Below are 12,569 nucleotides of genomic sequence, written 5' to 3'. Positions count from 1 at the left end.
TGTAACAATATCACTGATCATACTAAAACTGGGGAACTCAAGTCTACTTAAAAACACCTCAATGGCCTTCAAATACTATAGTTAATTTAAGATAACTATGCTGGAAAAAAAAAAGATTTAATACATGCAGCAACAAAAGACATATTTATATACCATTCTATGCAAAGTGACTTTTTATTTAGATCAAATTATTCTTCTTCTAAATTCATCTTGCTTACTTTTACTTCCAAGTTTTCATGTACAAGAATAAAATACAAAGTGATAGCTGCTAATTTATTGGCTTGAATAAAAGAACTTTGGAAACAGTTAAATGAATCTAGTTTTACATCAGTGTTGCTAGACTCATCAAACAGAAAGTTAATTTCAATTGTAGTTCCGTTTTTTTTCCTTTCAATTCATGAAATTGAAGTAGAACTTTACAAAGTTTATTGTTTGTACTAGGATTTTCTAGAGAGACATAAACAAGAGTACCAAAAGTATATATGAATATTTATGTGTGTGTATCTGCACACACACACACACACACACACACACTCACACACACACACTCTCACACACACACACATATTCATGTATAAAGAGAAAGAGATTTATTTTAAGAAACTGACTCATAATTAGGAGTGAGTTTAGCGTATATAAAAAAGTATGCTCTCAAATAAAAATATTATGGTCTACAAAGAGCGTCAAATGAGGATCTCAATAATTTCAAAGTTATTAGCCATAAAATGCAATTTTGAAGATTACATGTTTGAAGACTTCATATTTTTATGAAAAATAATTTAAATAAGACCATATTGCAAGTGAATATACATTCTTCAGAAATATACAAGCAATGAGGTTTGAAACAGATACAAATAACAATTGATTAAAGTATGAAAATGTGTACCAAGAATAATTAAGCTGCATATGCTATAGTTTTACTATCCAGGTAATAAATACAAAGGAAGATTAATTTTGCTTTAATAAAATGTATATGCTGCTTTTATATTTTGAAAGAATTTTATTTCTGAAAATACATTTCGAGTTATACAGGTCTACAAAATCAATAAATCCATTGTATTAATCAATCAATATTGTGATAATTGTGGCATTTAATTATTTTAATATCCTTTTTACTTTTACAAATGCCCTATTTGGTTGATGAATGATACGGCCACATATTATGTGAAGAATTCTACCTCTACACTAAAAATCGCTAGTGATCGACTATGCTAAATGACAAAATAAATTAAAAAAAAAGAAGAAAGATATTCAAGTTTCTGGCTCCAGGATTGTTAATTATAAGCAATGTCTTAGTAGTCAGCTGATAATTCAGGAAAAGTTTGGAAATTAATTTCAGAATAAGCACAAGGGCTGAATTGCTGCTTGAACTTTTGCTGACCATAAATATATTTTTGTTGGTATTCTTATTAATAGTTTCTAGTTTTTTATGAAAAGATACTTTCAGGTACCCCAAAGGCTTTACCTGCTTTTACTCTAGCAACCCTGTAAAGTAGGTACTACTTTTATTCACCTTTAGAGATAAGGAAAACAAGAGGCTTGGCAGCAATTCTAAGGTGAGAGGCCTGGGAACATGTGATGCAGCCCAGATGTGCATTCTCTCTATGTGCTCCTTGGAAGTAACACAACAGAGTGAGTGGTGAGCAGTGAATGGGAAGCATCTTTTGCCAAAGATAAACTTATCAATGTTAGAAGGATACAAGATGGTAAACAACATAAATCCTTAAGCAGGAAAAAAACTGTGCATAGCTTTAAAACACCATGGGACCTGCAGGCTTACCCTACTCTTCATCACGTTGAAAGAACTTTAAATTGAACTTGTCTTTTTTTTAAATTTATTTTTTTAATTTACATCCAAGTTGGCATATAGTGCAATAATGATTTCAGGAGTAGATTCCTTAATGCCCCTTACCCATTTAGCCCACTCCGCCTCCCACAAGCCTTCCAGCAGCGCTTTGTCTGTTCTCCACATTTAGGAGTCTCTTACATTTTGTCCCCCTCCCCGTTTTTATATTATTTTCGCTTCTCTTTCCTTATTGAACTTGTCTTTTGAGAACCAGCTGTGTCTCTGAGTATAAGTGTGTCTACAATATACTGTTCCGTTTTCAGGCATTTCACGTAGGATGGAAAGGATTTTGAGGTGGTTTTTCCCTCTGCTCCCTAGACTCATCCAAACTGGAGAGCTAACGAAATTTCCATGTGGGGAAAGGCAAGCTCATGGCCAACATTTCTATGTTAGATTACTAAATTCCCATTGCACCACCTCCCATTGGGCAAGAGGTAATGTGTCTTTCCCTCAAACCTCAAATTACTGATTATAGGGCACAATTATCAGTGTATAGTTACTGAATATTTTTAAAACTCACAACATTATTTGATAAGAATTTTTGCCCAAGTTTTAGCATGTAGAACATCCTCTGGCAAAGCCATCAGAATGTTTCAGATTTGTACTTACCCCACTTCTACAAGGCGCTCCTGATTAAACTTAGATTGCATTCTTATTAGCATTCACACAATTTAGTCCTTTGTAAAAATGTACGTTTCTATTTGCACTCTTCTTTTCTGAAGTCTTATCTCCTCTCTAGCAGCATTTACTCAATATCCCTTGAGCACTCTTTGAGCAATAATAGTACACAGAGTGGGATTTGCCAAGCATGAATATTCCATAAGGATCGCAAGGATTCTGTAGTTCACTGACTCCATTGTCTTTGAAGGCAAAATTCAACATGAACACGGAATTCTGTTCTTCCTTTGCAGAGCTAAACAATAGTAGTATCCACATATTTTGAGGGTAATTTATATTCAGTGAAAAATTATTATTCATATAGGCTCAAAGTTTCCTTACTCATTTGCATTTCTTCCTTCCCTAGATTCTCAAAGCATGTTGAAGGAAGGAGTCTACCTTTCAGGTTACACCCACTAGAAAGATGTCAACAAGATAAAGAGGAAATTAATTCATAGATGACTTTAATTTAAAAATAAGGCGATTACTATTATTTGGACTGGGATATAGTTGGACAGTAGGACCGGATTTTATTCACCTTTGTTCCCAGTATATAAACACAACACCTAATATGTAACATTTGTTTGATAAATGAACATTTGTTGAGAGAAGAAAACGGGGGTGGTCAAACTGTGGCCACTGAACTAAATACGGCCATCCCTTATTTTGCAAGGTCCCTGAACACACTAATGATCATGCACTTACACAATGTCGATGGCTACTTTCATGCTGCAAAGACTTCCTGGCCTGTGAAGCTAAAACAAATTGCTATCTGGCCCTTTAAAAAAATGTTTCCTGGAGCACCTGAGTGGTTCAGTGGTTAAGTGTCTGATTTCAGCTCAGGTCATGATCTCATGATTCACGAGTTCAAGCCCCACACTGGGCTCTGTGCTGACAGCTCAGAGCCTGGAGCCTGCTTCAAATTCTGTGTCTCCTTCTCTCTCTGCCCCTCCCCTACTCACGCTGTCTCTCTCTCTCTCAAAAATAAGCAAACATTTAAAAAAAAGTTAAAAAAAAATTTCCTAATGCCTGCATAGGAGAATGCTTGAAAAATGCAAAAAAAAAAAAAAAAATCACTAGTCATCTTTTATATGTTGTAATTTTTGGTGGTTACAATGGAATCATATATAAAATTTAGTACTTTACTTTTTATTTACTATATCATACACCTCTTTTCCATCATGGCCCCAGTTCATATTCTGTTGCAAAGGTATGTTGTATAACTATTCCTCCCTGGCCCCAGTTTTCATGGGGGCGGGTGGATAAGGAGACTCATACATATAAACTGTAAGGTGCTTCCAAGTCTGGTTCTCTGGTTCTGTCTCCCTTCCACAGCTGTACATGTGACTTTAAAAGTTAAAAGTATGCTCATTTATTTATGGGGCACCTGGGTGGCTCAGTAGGTTGAGCGTCTGACTTCGGCTCAGGTCATGATCTCACCGTTCATGACTTTCAGCCCCATGTCAGGCTCGATGCTAACAGCTCAGTCTGGAGCCTGCTTCAGATTCTGTGTCTCCCTCTCTCTCTGCACTTCTCCCACTCATGTTCTCTCTCTGTCAAAAATAAATAAACCTTAAAAAAAGTATGCTCATTTATTTATTTAAATTTTTTTTAACGTTTATTTATTTTTGAGACAGAGAGAGACAGAGCATGAACAGGGGAGGGGCAGAGAGAGAGGGAGACACAGAATCTGAAATAGGCTCCAGGCTCTGAGCGGTCAGCACAGAGCCCGATGCGGGGCTCGAAGTCACGGACCGTGAGATCATGACCTGAGCTGAAGTCGGACGCTTAACCGACCGAGCCACCCAGGCGTCCCAAAAGTATGCTCATTTAATTCTAACATATCTGAGGGTAGTGGAGAGACCAGATTCTAAACTCTCCTCTTATAGTCAAAACTGGAAGCCTCTGGGTCTTTGATGAACACCCATCATATGGCTCCTATTCGGAGGTCTAAATATTCATGTTTTCATACTCAAAAATAAATAAATGAATAAAGAGTTTCCCACATCTGCTAAAAGGAGATGATGACCCATTTTCTTCCTAGGTATTCTTTTTCACAGAAGCCAAATTATGTAAACTTTAGAAATAAAATATAATAGAAAATCACTATGTATGCGGCTTTTCCTGCTTTTTACACTTTTAATCCGCTCACTGGAATGTTTATTTAAATGGAATATTAATTTTATAGTCATGTATTCATTCATCCACATGTTAAAAAAAAAAGCTAGGGGCACATGAGTGGCTCAATTGGTTAAGCATCCAACTGTTCGTTTTGGCTCAAGTCATGATCTTGCAGTTTGTGAATTTGAGCCCTGCCTTGGGTTCTGCACTGATGGTGGGGAACCTGCTTGGGATTCTCTCTTTCTCCTTTTCTCTCTGTCTGTCTTCTGCTTATGCTGTCTCTCAAAATAAGTAAATAAAGTTTAAAAAAAAAGAAAAAAAGAAGCTAAATGCCTAACATATGTCTACTATTAGGTGATGCATTGGAGACAGAAATACTATTATGATAAATATCATACCGATGAAGTTCTTGGTGATGAGTTGAATTCTAAATCCTGAAGATAAAAGATAAGTCCCACCAATTAGTATTATATTTAAACCAAAACTCAGTATCATACAGGCCTAAAAATTTTTAGTCTTAGTTTAAATATAATACTGGTTCTGACCTGATCAGCTGTATATTATGATCTCCAATTATGTTCAAGCTTAATGATAGGTAGAGTCTCTGGTGGCCAGAACCATGAGGTTACTAGTCTAATTGGGTTGCTAAAGCAAAAATAACTCCTGTAGACCCCATGACTGCCCCCAGGTTTAAAATTACATTGCTGAATAAATACAATGCAATGATTGATGTATGCGGGGGCAGCTGGGCCCCATCACTTCTCCAATGCGTAGTCTGTACAAGCCTATTGGAACAAGCACATTTTCTTGGGATCACAAGGCTTATATTTCTAGGAATTGTTGCACACCAAAATGCCAGGGCCTCTAATATCTATACAGATTCCAAACAAATTCCCCTAATCAGGAAACAGGAGAAATTTTCTGTAAGGTCTGTCTTAAACAAGTTAATCCTGTCATTCTAAAAGACAGCTGTCTTTCTTTCTTTGACAGATGTGAAGAAGCCACGAGTCACTTCTACCTTTGCTCAGAAAGCAAGAAAATGGCAACAGAGACAGGACTTTACATCTGGGGAAGAATCTTGTGTTTTATCTCTTGTGGCAGTTGTGGGCAGCATCACAATCAAAATGATGATGAGGAAGATAAAAGGGTACATGAAAAACATAAGCTCATATCTCTTTGGGCTGAGATAAAGTGTGAGTGAGGAGAGGGAAGGACAGAGACATAGAGAGGCTGCTCTTGGTCAGGCTGTTAGGCAGGGGCTCATGAGAAACACACTTGTTGTCCTATCTCAAACAGTAGTACAACCACCTTCTTAACTTTGTGTTGGTTTCTGTAGTTAGTGGAGCCCACTCATTAGGTCCAAAAGGGTAAGGCATACAGCAACATTCAAACACACCATGAAGCATATATTTTCTCTTGACCACTATGTCATGAAATATGGTGCTTATGAAATTATGGGAAGCCTATGCTATGTCACGGGAGTCTAGACCGCCTCTATAGCATCCATAGCATCCTTTGTCTGCCCTATGCTACTGTTCCTCTTCATCCCCCTGATGTGGCTGGGACTACAAATGCTGTCAGTAAGATGACCATTCCCTAATCAGTTGTACCTTTGAGTCTCTCAAAGTTGTTATGACCCTTCTACTACCTCTACATTTATCCATATACTTCTTTAGTGAGAGGGAAGAAAAGGAGTTTAGAATTTCACTTCCATGGACTGCCTGAGCTCCACAGATCAGCTCTGAAAGAGCTAGCTACAGGTGCAAAAAATGTAATCAAAATATAGTTTAACATGCTCTGGGTTGGCCAACCACGAGAATCTCAAACTTGGTACCCTAAGTTTAAAATATTCAAACTGCAGATTCAACAGTAGAATTTTATATAATTGCTCCCTGGATATTTGCAGATGATACAGACTAATGTTCCTTCCCCCAAATTGCCTCTCTTACCTATCTTTAAACTCTCATTAATAATAACAACTATGATTCATCAAGTGCTTATAATGTTAAGGATACTGTTCTAAGGGCTTTATATGTATTAACTCATTCCTCAGGGGAAGGTCCTCTTATCATTCCCATTCTACTTTTTATGGCATGCAATCTGCAAAGAGATTAAGTAAACTGTTCAAGGTCACACAGCTAGTTAAGTAGCAGGGCTGGGTAAATCCAGGTAGTGTGACTCTGGAGAGCCCAAGCTCTTAATGATTAAGCTCCTTTGTTAACCTCTGGGCTCATTATGCAGCGGGAATCTTCATTACTTTGTCATTATTTCATTGAGGAAGAGATGTTTTCATGGTGTTGCTGGACCACACATAGCAAAAATCTTACTACTGCCCACATTTTCATAAAGTACCATAACACTATTGAGCAACCAAATGCCAAGGAGTCCCTAGTGAGTTATAAATGCCCTGCATCTCTCTCATATTTTTAATGTATCAGTCAAAAATTGATTTATACTACATTTGGGCAGAAAAATAAAATATATACATAGAAGAAACTGGGGGCCCTGAGTTATTTAGCTAATGAATGTGGGTAAGGTAAGATGTGAGAAGAAGACTAAAGATAGAGAAATGCAATGTGTTGACTTTATTGTCTGAATCCTTCCAGAGACACTGCTTCTTTTCCATTTTACCATACAAATTATGTAATAATACCCCCCATACTATTATATTACAAAATTTAGTTTCTTTTTCATTGATGCTTTCATGACAATAACACATATGCCTCAATTTGTGTAGTAATTGTCATGTATATTATGTACACGTATTACATTTCTCAAGCAAAATCAAATTTGCTATAGGCAACTCCATTTACCTTGTTTCTGCCTCCATTTACCTGAGACTGCCACCAATATAGCACCCAGTATAGCAGCAGACCTAAAAAGAAAGCAAAACCAAGCAGCCCCACATTCTTTCTAGAGTCCCCAGTAGTTAATCATATTCTGACACAAATCTACTCGAGAAGTTTTAAATGCCAAGTCAAGCATGACTAGACATCAAAGATTATAAACTTTCTTTTTTTTTTGGGGGGGGGAATCCATATTAACATGGAAGAGTGGAAGCCATTCATATTATTTTAGAATTCTAGAACACTCATCTGACTTAAATATTTTTTTTCTTTGAAAGAAAAGACGAATGGGCATATATCACTTTGGGCAGAATTCTCCAGAAAGTATAATCTACAAGTAATGCATTTATCTGAAACTCTATTTTATTTTAAAGGTCGTGGCTGTATAATTCTGGCTTTAGCAAGCAGATATATTTTTCAAAAATGTGGTCTAATTTTATTGTTCACTTTAAATATTCATTTCATATTTGATGGACTAGAAATTTGAAATTCAAATTACTGCCTTTCCCTTTATTCTTAGCAAAATCATCTAATAATAAGAGTTGCAGTTCATTTATAAGAAATACAAATAAAATAAGCTTTATAATTTAACAAGAGCTAATTAAAATTATTTGAAAGCCTGTGCTTACAAGTGAGTAAACTGTAAATTCTAGTTGCATAACTCAGAGTTTTTACAAGTGATTTTAAGGAAATTGTTAATCTACTAAGTCATTGACTCAAGAAAGCTGAAAGGGATCTCCTACAAAACTCTCATGTAACTGATGAGGTCTGGAGAGTTTCCTTAGCAAGTACAAGGTAACTTTCCAATAAGTAACAAAGTCAAGAATTAAATTAAGGTGACCTTTCTAAGAAGCATTTGGTTAAGTCATACTAGAAACTAAGTAAATGTTTCTAAGATTTCACGTCCAAGATCTAGCCAGAGTAACTTGTCTCAAAACCAAGTTCAGGGACCTTGTCTCAAACACAAATCAGGTGACAGTGGGTCACCTATAGGGTCAATGCTTTTTAGTAAGACACAATATTCACACAAATCTCCCTTTTTAGAAGATCTAACTAGAGGTCAATGAGAAAGCCTAATTATTCTAAAAAAATCAAAACACAAAAAAACAGTGTCATAATTTTCTCCAGATGACACATGTAGGTGTTAATATTAAGTACATTCGATATGAAATCTCTTAACATAAATGTCCATTTATTGAAGATAGTGGTCAGGCAGGAAAGATGACATAGCCTACTCATGCCCTTCCCCTTTTATTCACTCCTGTTATCAGTTCCCTAGAGGGCCTACCCTAATCCAGTGTAGCCTCATTTTTGCTTAAATGCATCTGAAAAATTCCTGTTTTCAAATAAAGTGGCAGTTACTGTACTGAGGATTAGCACTTACACATATCTTTTGGGGGGGGGGGGACACATATTAATACACTACAGCTCCCAAATATGTTATTTTCACTTTTAATAAAGGAAGAACTCCTACATGAAACAATGAATGGACTCTTGGATGACTGTTTTCTGAACCAACCATAAATGTTTGCCCAACTCATAAAAAATAAAAATAGAGTATCTGGATTTGATACCAAATGCTATTTTCAGGTTGATATGGGCATTTTTTAAAACTCAGAAATGATGGGACTCCTGGGTGGCTCAGTTGGTTGAGCGTCTGACCCTTGGTTTCAGCTAGGACATGATCTCATGATTTGTGAGCTTGAGTCCAACACCAGGCTCTGCACTGACAATGTGGGGCCTGCTTGGGATCCTTTCCCCTCCTCTCTGTCTGTCTGTCTGTCTGTCTGTCTCTCTCTCTCTCTCAAAACATAAGTAAATAAATAATCTTAAAAAAAAAAACAAAAAACAAAAAACAGAAAAATAACTCAGCAATGGGGCACCATCCCTAACATGTCAGGCCATGTACATCCAGTACAGAGATCAGTCAATAGTTCCAGGTGAGTAGGTCTGTCCATCACCCTTATTACAATTCATTGGAACATTCATTTTTGAATTTTGTGTTTTAACTTTTTACTTGCTAAAGAACTATAAACTATCCATAGTCTCTTCTTATATCTATTTATATAAGAGGGACACTGAGACCCTCCAGCTATACACATTCCCTGGGCGAAAGCATCCACACATGTCTGACACAAATCAGTGTTTGCTCATTTTCTAGAAGATTTAATAATTTCACCCAAGAGTAGGTATGAACACAGGGCATATGCGACACAAACTATGGGATACACATCTGGAGAGTGATGCTCAAGTCATGTCTTTATACCTGTGATAAAAGCCTGCTTATTTCACTTTTTGTGAGCGATTTGCCATCATTTATGTGATTATCATATTAATATGATAGACTCTAACTTCTTCAAGGGGAGAAGTTGAAACCTGATCCATCTTGATAAGCTTTATAGCAACTAGTATAATGTTTTGCACATAACACAGGTTTAAATAATATTTACAGAGTAGTTATAAATGTATAAGCTTTTAAACCCAAACTAATTACACATGAATAAAATTGTGCTTGAATTTCATAAAACACAAAGAAGCTGAACCCATTTTTCACATGCTAATACATCTGATGAAGGCATTGCTTAATGAGTTGGTCGCACATATCATGCACAAAGAAATTTTATCAAATTTAGTAACGTGTTATTTGGCAAAAATAAATACGTTGAATAATAATTATACCTTGCCTTCTCACGATGAGTTATCCTTAAACTATGTATAAAGACCACAATTATTTTTAGTTTATGACATTAACTTACAGAGAAAAGTTTTAAAAATTGAAAATAACTTGTATATAGATCTGACAGGCTGATTTATTTGAACAAGTGTTTAAAACTCCAATAATAGCAACTAATGACTAACATGGTAATATTGTAAGTTATCAAACTGAATTATGACTAGTTAGAAATAGGTGCACTGAAAAGTTTCCATTTAAAACATAATTGGAGGAAAATACCTATTTCCGGCCAAAGTTAAGTTAAAAGCTGACAAAAATCCTTAAAAAAAATTTTTTTTTAATGCCAGTTAATGACCACAGAGAAAGAAAGAGCATGGAAATAGAAATGGAATTGAGTAGAGTACAAATTTTCTTACAAAATTTAAGGTGTTAGGGCCTATGAAGAATTACTAGGAAATTGAAACTACACATTAATCTTCCAGGTTTGGAGGCTGGCAGGGCCATCTGGTACCAACTCCACTGGCTCATCAGATCCCTGAAAGGTCCAGTTTACAATCTTCCCATATGCACAGTCCTGGTTCCCAAACTTTTCCACCAAGAGTTTGAGGGAAAAATGATGCGTATATACTTGTTTTTATCTTTTTTTGTTTTTTGTTTGTTTTTGTTTGGTTTGGTTTTTGGTTTCTTTCTCTTTGTTTTTTTTTGTTTGTTTGTTTGTTTGTTTGTTTTTTTCTTTTTGTTTTTTTCTTAACTTTGTTTGACCACTTAGACTGAAAGACTTTGTTTTTAAGTCTTTAATCCATTTATTTCTAGAGGGTGTCATTCTATTCTTAAAGTACAAATATAATTAAGCTTTCCTGAGATAGCTTGTATGTTCTTCTTCTCTAATATAATTGTCTACTTTCTCATCTACTCATTCCCACTATTCTTCTACATAAGTCTCCTGCAGTACACATACTCCCACACAAACACATTCTATAATTTTAAACAGAAATGTTGCCTTACTTGCTATATATCCTTATCACCATGCACAACACCACATAACAGGTGTTCCATTATATTTGGTTTCCTTTCTCCTTTTATAGGTTATGGGAACATACAGATTGCAGGTATTTACTACAAGATGGTTCACTTTAATGATATCAGTGATAAGCAATTTATGTGAACTTTATTTTTCCTTTCCCTGCTCTCTTTTATCTTCTTTTCTTCTGTAAATCACTCTTTCCCCTGCTCTAAAAATGAGTCCCTTTCTTTCTTTCCTTTTATTGATCTTGTTCCAAAAATTTTTGGACAAACTCATTACCTATCTAAGTTTTAACAATGGACACATCCCAAAGGTCAGGAAGAAAATGAGTATTTCTAAGACCCCAAATCAAATTTTATAGTTATCAGATAACTTGGCCAAAGTTTTCACAATTAAAATTTTTGACTAGTTCAATGAATTCAAATACTGAGAATGTTTGCCCAAAATTACTCATTTTGAGAAGAACTTCAAAGACTTCACTAACACTGAATCACAACATATCTAATTATTCCTTCAAACAAAATATACTCCCTATATCAATGCACCTTTATGAAGCCCACATAAACATACAATATTATGTCTTTAAACTTAATAATCAGGACCTCAGAATTTAATTGGAAGTCCTAAGTTTTGTTTCTGACCACCAAATTTTAACAAGCTTCTCTCCTTAACAGAATTATGTCCCTCTTTCAGCAGAGTCAGAAATAATGGAATTGTTCATTAAAAATAATGAGATGCCTTTGTAATGAGTCCTGATCTATAGCTTCTGTCTGTAAAACAGCTTTTAAATGGAAAAAAAATTAGATCCTATGGAGGTCTCACCTTGGGCTATACAAGGTAACCTCAAAACCACACTTAATTATGTCAACTGCACACTTTAAGAACAATCTTACCAAAAAGCAGATTGACTAGGAAGTTACTTTTGATACTCAAATGGATCTGGGGGAGAAAGACAAATAGAAAACAAACAAGAGGACACTATCACTGTTTTTGCTTTCATGAGCCATCATAACACTTTTCTCTTTCTTTAAAAAAAAATTAAATGTTTATTTATATTTGAGAGAGAGACAGAACAAAAGCAGGGGAGGCACAGAGAGAGAGGGAGACAGAATCGAAGCAGCCTCCAAGTTCTGAGCTGTCAGCATGGAGACAATGTAGGGCTCGAAGTCACAAACTGTGAGATCTTGACCTGAGCTGAAGATGGATGTTCAACCAACTGGACCACCCAGGTGCCCCAATAATGCTTTTTTCTTAAAGAATTTATTCTGATGGAAAATGGAGCACTAGTCAGTGAAGGGTTAATCTCATTTCTCAACCCACCAGACACCTGTACTCTTCAAACTTCTAAACACATTTTTCTTGCTTTAACTGCTTCTTTCATGCTGTGAAAATGGAACATAA

The sequence above is a fragment of the Panthera pardus genome, unplaced genomic scaffold (genome assembly GCF_024362965.1).
Source record: "Panthera pardus isolate Hobbes unplaced genomic scaffold, ASM2436296v1 HiC_scaffold_10, whole genome shotgun sequence".
Taxonomy (NCBI): domain Eukaryota; kingdom Metazoa; phylum Chordata; class Mammalia; order Carnivora; family Felidae; genus Panthera; species Panthera pardus.
Note: the sequence above shows the minus strand (reverse complement) of the source record.